Raw genomic sequence first — 10558 nt, 5'->3', positions numbered from 1 at the left:
GATATCAGAATTGTAGAAACCTAAACAAACTATTGCAGCTCATTAAAGGCCAGAGAATAACCGTTCATTTAAAAGCAATACATATGTGCAACTATAGAATTTATTCGTTTTTCTTACAAGGTTATCACTTGGCATTTTAGAGTGACTACGCAGAGAATCATTTCAACATCCAGCACTTGGATTTACTACATTCCACACTAATTATTTTGAGCTGAGCCAGATGTCATTCTTCTCCACTAATGAGTTGGGATATAAATGAAAATACCGCAAATGATGGCACACTCCATTCTAATATCTCCTGATTGACAGATTCTCTCATTTTTCTCAAAAGGTCGGCATGGCTTGCAGGCAAAAGCTGGAGAGATCTACCTACTCTTGCCTTTTCCAGAGAAGAGCTGGAGGAAACCACTAAAAGCTTCTGCGTAGGTGAAACCATGTGTGTTTGTACCTGTTTCCAAGTATACAAGAGGTTATTGATGAGGTTGGGAGCACTGTGAGTAACAAAAGTTTTTATTAGTTTTTCTCTTCGACAGTATGACTTTCCATCTGAGGCACTCAAGGGATAGATGATAAAATTAGTTTTGGTTTTGCACCCAGTTTATCCCATCATGTTGAAACGTCTGGGTTAGTGCTTAAACTGTTTTAGAAAATGTTGGAGTCTAATTCAGCCACCTGAGTACACACTACCTGCATCTATTCCAAAAACAGTTCATCTTCCTTAATTTGATAGAGTGTGGTAACCCTGCCTTGACTTTTTGCATGAGCCTTTGACAGCTGGATGTAGAAATAACTGCTTTTTGGCACTCATCTTGACTCGCTGATCCTCTGTTTGACATTGACTCCAAGCGAAAAAAAAGGTGTCCTATTTGTTGTATTTGCTGTATTATTATTTGTAACAGTATCTCAAATAGACGTCATAAAAGAGGGAAAGAAAAGTGTGGGAGAACTCCAAAAGAGAAAAACGCTCAGAGGAGCTCAGACTGCTCTCTAATCGGTCCTGAAAACCAGAATCCAAGTATACAAACTAAAATATAGAAGGTAATAAAAGTTTTTTTTTTCTTGACTGAGAGTACAAGGATATTTTTATAATAGTTTCTGATACTGTAGAAGTCAGAAGTTTACATACACCTTGCAGAATCTGCAAAATGTTAATTATTTTACCAAAATAAGAGGGATCATTCAAAATGCATGTTATTTTTATTTAGTACTTTATTTATTTATTTATTTATTTATTTATTTATTTTTTGTGGTAGTTATTCTTGAGTCCCTTGTTTGTCCTGAACAGTTAAACTGCCTGCTGTTCTTCAGAAAAATCCTTCAGGTCACACAAATTCCTTGTTTTTTTTTTTAGCATTTTGTGTATTTGAACCCTATTCATGAATGACTGTATGATTTTGAGATCTATCTTTTCACACTGAGGACAACTGAGGGACTCATATGCAACTATTGCAGAAGGTTCAAATGCTCACTGATACTCCAGAAGGAAAAACAATGCATTAAGAGCCAGGGGGTGAAAACCTTTGGAATTTGAGGATCAGGGTAAATGTAACTTATGTTGGGCAACTTGTCAGTTCTGTAGCTTCTAAAGGTCAGTACACATCTTCATTCTGTTTAAAAGTTTTCACCCCTCAGCTCAAAATGCATTGTGTTTTGTTCTGGACTATTACTATTTTCTCTTGTGGACTATATGTAAATATCTTTTATGTGAAATATCTTTTTCAGGTCTGCAAGGTGTATGTAAACTTTTGACTTCAACTGTAGATAATCAGTTATCATTTGCAATCAGATACTGTAGCATTTTTCATCCTTAAGCATGAGCTTCCTCTCCCACTGATATTTACATACAGGAAGATCTGACCCGGTCGCACGGAAAATATGTAATGAACACTATTTGTTAATGTCAGCTTGTAGCCTAATGCTATTAACCAGGGCATAAGCAAATCTCTCATTTAAACAGTTAGCATTTTTTACAAGATCCAAAGTGTATAATTAAATTTCTGCCATCCATGACTTGCTAATATTTGCCAGAGCGTGAAAGATACCTTGTTAGCCACACGGCGTAATCAAAGAGTGATGACAAATTAGAGTGATTTTGCATCTGGGGGAAGGGTTGAGCGAGTTGGCAACAGGGTGCTTGTTGCTGTTCTTTTGGCTTTTCAACGGAAACCTCAATGGCTCTTTAGGGCAACCGGGTTAAATTCAAATGTTTGGTTATGCTTGTCTGTATCATTTATTGTATTAGAATATTTCATATTTCCCCTGCTGTCTGCTTTAACTTATACTTGTGTTTTTTTTAGCTTATTCAAATCATCTAATGCTAAAATGACTGTGAAGTTATCATGATTAGAACTCCTAAAGGGAAAAAAGTTCCTGAATGCAGAAGGAGCGACTCCATTTAAGAATACACTTGAGTGCGACATCAGACGCCTCCAGCACGTTTAAAGGTTTTCACAAGTGCCTGAATAGCTCCACTAGTCTCTAAAGTGGTATGTTAAGGGAGGCGCTGATGGAGACAGGTTTTTTTCCGTTTTGTTTGCTTTAGCGCAGCAGTGTAATTGATACTCTGCAAAATTGTGCTGACCTGTTGGTCTCATTGAGCATTGTTTTTAAGCAAGAAATTACAGTCTGGCGAAGACTTAAAGGCGGCAGACTCTACTTAGTGACTCTGGGTGGGGTCCAGGATGGTTGATAAAGCTTTTGAAGGCACACATTACACAAGAATGGAAGAGTAGGTTGTGTGTTTGCATGAGTGTGGTCTGACTGATAAGATATCTATGTTTAAAAATAGTAATGGGAGACAAGTAGTTTGTTACTTGTTCACTAGCATCATTAAAACACTAATCTTTAATCTTAAAGATTATTAGTTCAGTTTGAGAATAAAAATGTCCTAATAATTTACCCTCATGTCATCCAAGACTTTCTTTAATCGAAAAGAAATTAAGGTTTTTGAGGAAAATGTTCCAGGATTTTTCTCCATATCTCCATATCTTGTTTCGCAAAATAATTTGTCATTTTTAGCCACAAATGCTCGTCTTGCACTAGCTCAACCGTACGCATTACATAGTCACGTCGGAAAGGTCACGACAAGTTCCGGCCTAGTGTTTACAAAACAAATGTGCAAAGAAACTCAAATGCCCTTTCCAAAAAAAAAGGTAAAACAATATTGTCGGAAGAGTTTTTCACCCTACCCTAATTTTTTGAACTGGAGTACACAGATGAAAAACTAACCACGCATGACCGTTTCGCTATACAAGTCACTTATTCTTTGGCTGGGATCCTTTGAAGCTGCATTGAAACTGCAATTTGGACCTTCAACCAGTTGATCCCCATTCGACTCCACTACATGGAGAAAAATCCTGGAATGTTTTCCTCAAAAAACCATTCTTTCTTTTCAACTAAAGAACGAAAGACATGAACATCTTGGATGACATAGGGGTGAGTAAATTATCAGGAAATACTTATTCTGGAAGTGAACTAATGCTTTAATTAAGTTAAATTATCCAGTGTATTCAATATTTAGTCCTTGTGCTTGCTTTTTCTTTATTAACAGATAGTGATTTTAGCAGAAACAGGTGTTTGCACAAGCATTTTTTTATCTATAAACAGTTCAGTTGTGTTGCTTTTTGTCATTTGTTTATACTTGGTTATAAAAAAGATTGTATCATAAGGAAACAATTCATAGAAAGAGCATGACTAAGCTTGACATTTTCTATGGTATTTAAGTTAAAGAAACCCTAATCATATCACTATATACATGGTAAGACTGTTAAAACTTATAACATATGTGTTTAATTGTTTAATGCTGCTCAGACTAGTGGTTTGACAATACAGTAAGAGCCGATATAAAGACCAAACCAAAAGAATCCCTCTTTCTTCTTCTCTCTTACAGTCTTTCCTGTGTAATGCATGGGTGAGCAGTCCAAAGTGTCCAAATGATGGGATCAGGGGAAGGATGAAATTAACTGCACATCTGGATATACAGTTAGGTATAGTGGCTTTTTTCAGTCCCTGTCTATATCCAGAACCACCTCATCTCAAGCAGACACACACATAAACATGATAATATATGGCATAAAGCCAAACCTCTCCCACACTTTCCCAAATCTCCTTCCCTCCAACACACAAATATATGCACACCACCTCTATTTCCCTCCTGTCCTCCCTTAACATCCAAATGGCAAGCATTCCTCCCAGTGCTTCCGCTGACAGAGCCTCCCTCTCTTGTACAGAACTGTACTGTAACCTCACCGCTCATGTTACCACCCCTGGGACAAGCAGGTGATAAAATAGGACTCTGGCCAGCCGGCTCATCCTCCCGCATCTCTTCTAATGAGCACGGAAAGGGAGAGCTGGGACACGGAATGGACTCCTTCTCTTTGAACACACTAATTATCCAGGATGATTTACACATTTGTTTGCTTGGGAATATGAAGGGAGGATAGCATGGGCACCGGTGTGAGGCTTTTGTTGAATACTCGGTTGTCTTTAGAGATTAGCAATCGTGAGCTTTTTTCCGCCGAACCCCCATTCCAAATTGCTTTCAATGCCTTTTTTGACAGCACGGGCAGCATTCACCGTTCTACAAAGACAGTGAAAAAAAGTGGAAAAAATATATTATTTAATGAGAAAAATCCTGTGTGTTTTGAGCACCGTTTGACGCTGCCCTCACTCCCCCCGTCGTCGCCGTGTCAGTGCCACCTCATTTCGATGGCGCGATACGGGAGACGGGGCCGCCACCACAATTTGACACAACTAATTTAGACCCGGGCTTTTATGACACCCCAGAATGTATTACCTCGCACTGGCGTAATAATAATGGAGAAGCATCAATCAAATGGACCCTGTGCACACATTGTGCAATAAAGCTTATCTCTGACTGCCACAGTCTGTCTGACAACCCGGCTCGGTGACAATGAGTCTGTGTGCAGTTCTCTGGCATCAGCTCAGTTAGCACAGCATAAATATGCAGTTTAAGGGTCAATGACATTTTAATAAGCCTTCGGCTGACAGATCGAGCACCGGTGTTTGGGAAAGTTTGGGTATATGCACAGGGTGGCTTTGGGGAGAAATTTTTATTGTTTCTTGCATGTTCACATGACACTTTGTTGGCTGATTGTGTTTTTTCCTCTTCCTTCACCTCCATATTCATTAATTGTAACGTGATTAAAATGGCAATTAAAATATCATTTTAGTTAACAAGAGTGCAAAACCAAACAAAATGTTAGAACATGTCAAATGCTAGAGTTTAGAAGTTTGATCCAGTAAGATTTTCTCAGTAAGAAGTCTCACCAAGGCTGCATTTGCAGTAAAACAGTAATTTAGTTACGATTTGAATTTGAATATTTGAATTTCAAATACAATTTGAATGTGTTTAAAAATGTAATGTATAAAGTCTTCAGTGTCACATGATCCTTCAGAAATCATTCTAATGTTCTGATTTGGTGCTCAAGAAAAAAAATCTATCTAAAAATGTATGGGTGATTTTTGGGATACTGAAAAAAGAACAAATGTAAGGGCATGTCAAAACTTCTACAGGACCCCCAAACCCCCTCAGACCCCAGAATTTTAAAATTCTTAAAAAAAAATCTTACTGACCCTAAGCTTTTAAATGATAGAGTATAAGAATTTAAATGTATTACTATTTAACGTGAAAGTCTAGCAACAACTTGAATCTAGCAGTGTTATATGTGACCCTGAACCACAAAAGCAGTCATAAGGGTCACTTTTTTGAAACTGAGATTTGTACATCATCTGAAAGCAGAATAAATGAGCTTTCTATTAATGTATGGTTTGTTAGGATAGGACAATATTTGGTTGAGATACAGCTATTTGAATATCTGGAATCTGAGGGTGCAAAAAATTTAAACAAAAAAATTGAGAAAATCACTCTTAAAGTTGTCCAAATGAAGTTCTTTATATATTTACAGTATATAAATAGTTCTATATTATATATTATATATTTACAGTAGGGAATTAAAAAATATCTTCATGGAACATGATCTTCATGTAACATTCTAATGATGTTAAAAAGAAAAATCTATAATTTTGACCCATACAATGTATTTTTGGCTATTGCTACAAATATGTCTGTGCTACTTAAGACTGGTTTCGTGGTCCAGGGTCACATATTTCATATTTTAATAATGATAAAATTGGTTAATGTTTCCAAATTTTTTAGATAAGCCTCGCCTCTTTCTTTGCCTGTACATGCATTTACTCAATCTCTCAATTGCTCAATCTTTGGCATCTTTTTTGACAATGTTCCTTTTTCTTTCCTCCGTTTCTCTCCAGCCCATCTCAAAGTTCCTTTTGTTCCAAAAACAGTGATGTCATGTGTGGCAAACACCTGGAAATCTCTGGAGCTCGTGTCACAGTGTGTTTAGATGAGACGTATGGATGTGTACTGGCTGAAAGCCCTCAGCATAGCAGGAGATGACCTATTTGTTCGAGCTGATTAATGTCCCTGCCTGCTGAACTCAGGGTTACATGTTCTGGTTGGTATGGCTGCCTGCTGATAAGTACTGCTCTGTTGATTTTCAGACTACATCAAGCATGCCTTTCGTTGACAAATGTTATCAATTTAAGGCAAAAAGCATTTGTAATCTGCTTAATACTTTTTTGCTGAAGTTTTGCCTGTGGAGTCACTAAACATGGCAGCTTTTAAATTCCCAGTTTGGACAGTGGTGGTAGCACATTGGATGGGATTGTGTTTGGGAGTCCTTGTGTCAATCAGCTTTAATTGTTGCCATGACAGGGTCAGAGACCCCCTGCCATGTGGAGGCAGCCAGGCTGGTCTATAAAGGCTCCAGTTGGGCTAGAACAACATTAGCTTCATGCAAGCAAACTTTCCGCCACACACCGCTACATGTATGCCAGCTTCCAACAGTGAATTCTCTCTCTAAGCTCCACAATATCTTGGCTATTGATCTAAACTGGCACAGATCTAAACGCAGTGTTAACATCAAACTCCCTGACACCAGGGATGAATCCAACTAGCATCATTAGCTTAGAGACTTACCCGCTATAGTCACCCGTTCTTATTAAACAACATGCATCTAAAGCTGTAAATTTAATCTAGCCAGTTATAATCTGAGCTAAATAGATGGACAGGATGATAAGACATAGTGGCTCCAGTCATTATCACCAGTTTGATCCTCTTGCATATAGAGATACATTGTTTTTAGCTAAATGCATGTTGTCTATCCATTTGAGAGATTGATTGTTAGGCATCATCCATATTGATCACGTGATCTGTTATGGCTCAGACTAGACATTACATGAGTTGTTGGCTCATGATAAGAATGTGTGTTTGTGTCTATTGGTGTGTTTTAACACCCTGTATCCATGTAAAATACCAGTTTGCTAACAATGCAGTCATGATGGAGAGCATTCCAGAAATACCAGACATCACAAGCGACGTTTGGTGCAACTGTGAGGCTAAATGTGGTTAGACTAACATAAACGTATGTCTATAGTATGAACCCAGTGACGTATTAAAGGAACCATGTAGTTTTTTAACATACACTACAGTTCAAAAGTTTAGGGCCTGTAAGAATATTTTAAAAAATGCTTTTATTAAGCAGGGATACAGTAAATTGATAAAAAGACAATAAAAATGACAATAAAGACATTTACAGTTGAGGTCAAAAGTTTACATACACCTTGCAGAACCTTCAAAATGTTAATTATTTTACTAAAATAAGACAGATTATACAAAATGCATGTTATTTTTTATTTAGTACTGACCTGAATAAGATATTTCACATAAAATATGTTTACATATAGGCCACAAGAGAAAATAAAAGTTGAATTTACAGAAATGTCCCCATTCAAAAGTATACATATGCTTGATTCTTAATACTGTGTTGTTACCTGAATGATCCACAGCTCTGTTTTTTTTTTTTTTTTTTGTTTACTGATAGTTGTTCATGATTCCCTTGTTTGTCCTGAACAGTTAAACTGCCCGTTGTTCTTCAGAAAAACCCTTCAAGTCCCACAAATTATTTGCTTTTTCAGCCCGGGCTCTTAATGCATTTTATTTAGCCTAAATTATTATTATTATTATTATTTTTTTTTCATTTAGTACTGCCCTTCAGAAGGCACAAAAAATACTTACAGTTTACCAGAAGAAAAAATAAGTTAAATTTACCCTGATCTTCAAATTCAAAAGTTTTCACCCCCCAGCTCTTAATGCATTGTGTTTTCTTCTGAAGCTTCAGTGAGCATTTGAACCTTCTGTAATAGTTGTATATGAGTCCCTCCGTGTAAAAAAATGGAGGTTAAATTCATACAGTAATTGTTGGATAGGGTTCAAATACACAAAAATGCTGAAAAAACATTGTAGGAATTTGTAGGACCTGAAGGATTTTTCTGAAGAATAGCGAGCAGTTTAACTTTTTTTTATTTTTTTAGGACAAACAAGGGACTCACAAAAATAAAAAATACACAGCTGTGGATCATTCATGTAACAACACAGTATTAAGAATGAAGTGTATGTAAACTTTTGAGTTATTTTTATAAATTCTACTATTATTTTCTCTTGTGGACTACATGTCAATGTCTTTTATGTGAAATATTTTATTCAAGTCAATACTAAATAAAAAATACCATGTATTTTGTATGATCCCTCGTATTTTGGTAAAATAATTAACATTCTGCAGATTCTGCAATGTATGTAAACGTTAAACGTCAACTGTATATTGCTACAAAAGATTTCTGTTTAAAATATATGTTATTATTTGAACTACCATGGATAAATGTATCACCGTTTTCACAAAAATATAAAGCAGCACAAATGTCTTTTATCAGTGATAATATTTTGATAATAGTTTCTTAAGCACCAAATCAACATATTAGCATAATTTCTGAAGGATCATGTGGCACTGAAGACAGCAGTAATGGCTGCTGAAAATTCAGCTTTTTCATCACAGGAGTATGGTGCATATTTAAAATATATTCAAACAGACAAGAGTTATTTTAAATTGAATATAATTCACAATATTACTGTTTTTACTACATGTTTGGTCACATAAGTATAGCCTTGGTGAGCTTTCCAAAACTTTGCCAACTACAAACTTTTAAACGGTAGTGTACAGTACAAAGTGTACAGACGCTTTCACGCTGTGCATCTAAACTTTCCGATAACCAGTCCAACCGTGTTCAACAATGTCCTGGCCCAGCTAGGCTTCTGTATCACACCCACATCCCAGCTGTCACAGGCCCTGAGCTTTATTTAATGCCTTGTCTGGAGGTATACGGGCAGCCATAATGCCTGGCTCTGAAATTGTGGAACAGAAGAGGTGTTATATTGGGGGTCTGGCTGGGACGAGGGTGGCTTAGGGCCCGTCACCTGCAGTGTGCTTGACTTGTCCATAAAGCAAGTGATGATTAGATTGTGGATTGGCCGGAGTGGCTGCAGAGCCGCCTTTAAGGTCTGGGTATATCGTATGCTTGGTTTTTATGGGGTTGAGTTTATGTTGGAACGGCTCATTCACACTTTGTTTGGTTTGCACTTTTTTTGACACTCTCCTTGCCGCCGGTTGTATCGACCTGTGTAAACAGTACAAGAAGTAAAAGAACAGTTCACAAAAGCTTGATATGTAGTTCCTTGTGACAAGGCAGTAATTGTGTTTTTTAGTTTTCCTAATAAAGCTTGTTTGTTCCACAGCCAAACCTTTATGGTTTGCAGAACTCTCCAGTGGCGTGTGTTTCGTGCCTGATCTGCAATACAGCACTTGTTTTTGGTCTTATAACTCTTTAAGGAAACCTTTGGCAAATGTGAGAATCGTGGCATTTGAAATAATGAAAAGCAAAAACCATGCTGAATTGTGAATTTAACAGAGCATAAATCATAGTATGAAAGGAAATTTAGAGACCCGTACCTAACAATGCCAACTAAAGCACAAACAGTGACAGGGACACTTTGTTCTGTGGGTTTGGGAAAGTTACGATCACCATGCATATTAAAGACATATGTGGTTACTGTAAGGGCTTCACAATTGTTAAGCTGTATGCAAAGAGAAGGGCCTGTGTTCTTGGCATTTTTGGGTCACTTCCACCAAGCTATGCATTGCACGTAAGAACATTTCTTGACATCCTTAATGCACTCACACCTATGTTTACATTTGCAATGTGTCTTTTGATATGACTTGAATGGATGAGGTCATAGATTGATGTATTTGTGTTAGATCTAAGCTTGTTTGTTCTCTTTTATCCTAGAGTTTGTAAGGAGGGCTGGAACATTGTATGTTTTAGATTTGGGCGCCTTGCAAACTCAGTCGTATTGGTGTGTGCTCCTTATGTGGGTTTTATCTACATTGTGGAGGCCAGATGCACCCAGAAAAATAGTAAAACTACCAGCAGATGATTCTGAAGTAAACAGCATAGTAGAAAGATGCAGAAAGGTTCCTGTGAGAGTTTTCAATGCGGTTAGGGGATAGAAAAAAAAATCGTAACTCGGTAGAAAAGCAAAACGAGAGTGCTTGTGTGTTCTGAATGTATACTTTAGTAAAGCCCTGTGTAGAAAATGGTACATTTTTGTGCCCATCCTTATCTCCAG

The 10558-nt window shown here is 37.1% G+C and overlaps 1 long non-coding RNA gene across 1 annotated transcript; it reads left to right on the top strand.

Moving 5' to 3' along the window:
• Positions 1-318: 318 nt before the first annotated feature.
• Positions 319-6472, top strand: LOC127174429 (uncharacterized). The gene is made up of 3 exons (XR_007828880.1): positions 319-422; positions 3890-3986; positions 6292-6472. It is a non-coding gene; the product is annotated as an uncharacterized LOC127174429 (long non-coding RNA).
• Positions 6473-10558: the final 4086 nt, after the last annotated feature.

The sequence above is a fragment of the Labeo rohita genome, chromosome 12, assembly GCF_022985175.1.
Source record: "Labeo rohita strain BAU-BD-2019 chromosome 12, IGBB_LRoh.1.0, whole genome shotgun sequence".
Classification (NCBI taxonomy): Eukaryota; Metazoa; Chordata; class Actinopteri; order Cypriniformes; family Cyprinidae; genus Labeo; species Labeo rohita.
This window is presented reverse-complemented; position numbering and strand designations above follow the sequence as displayed.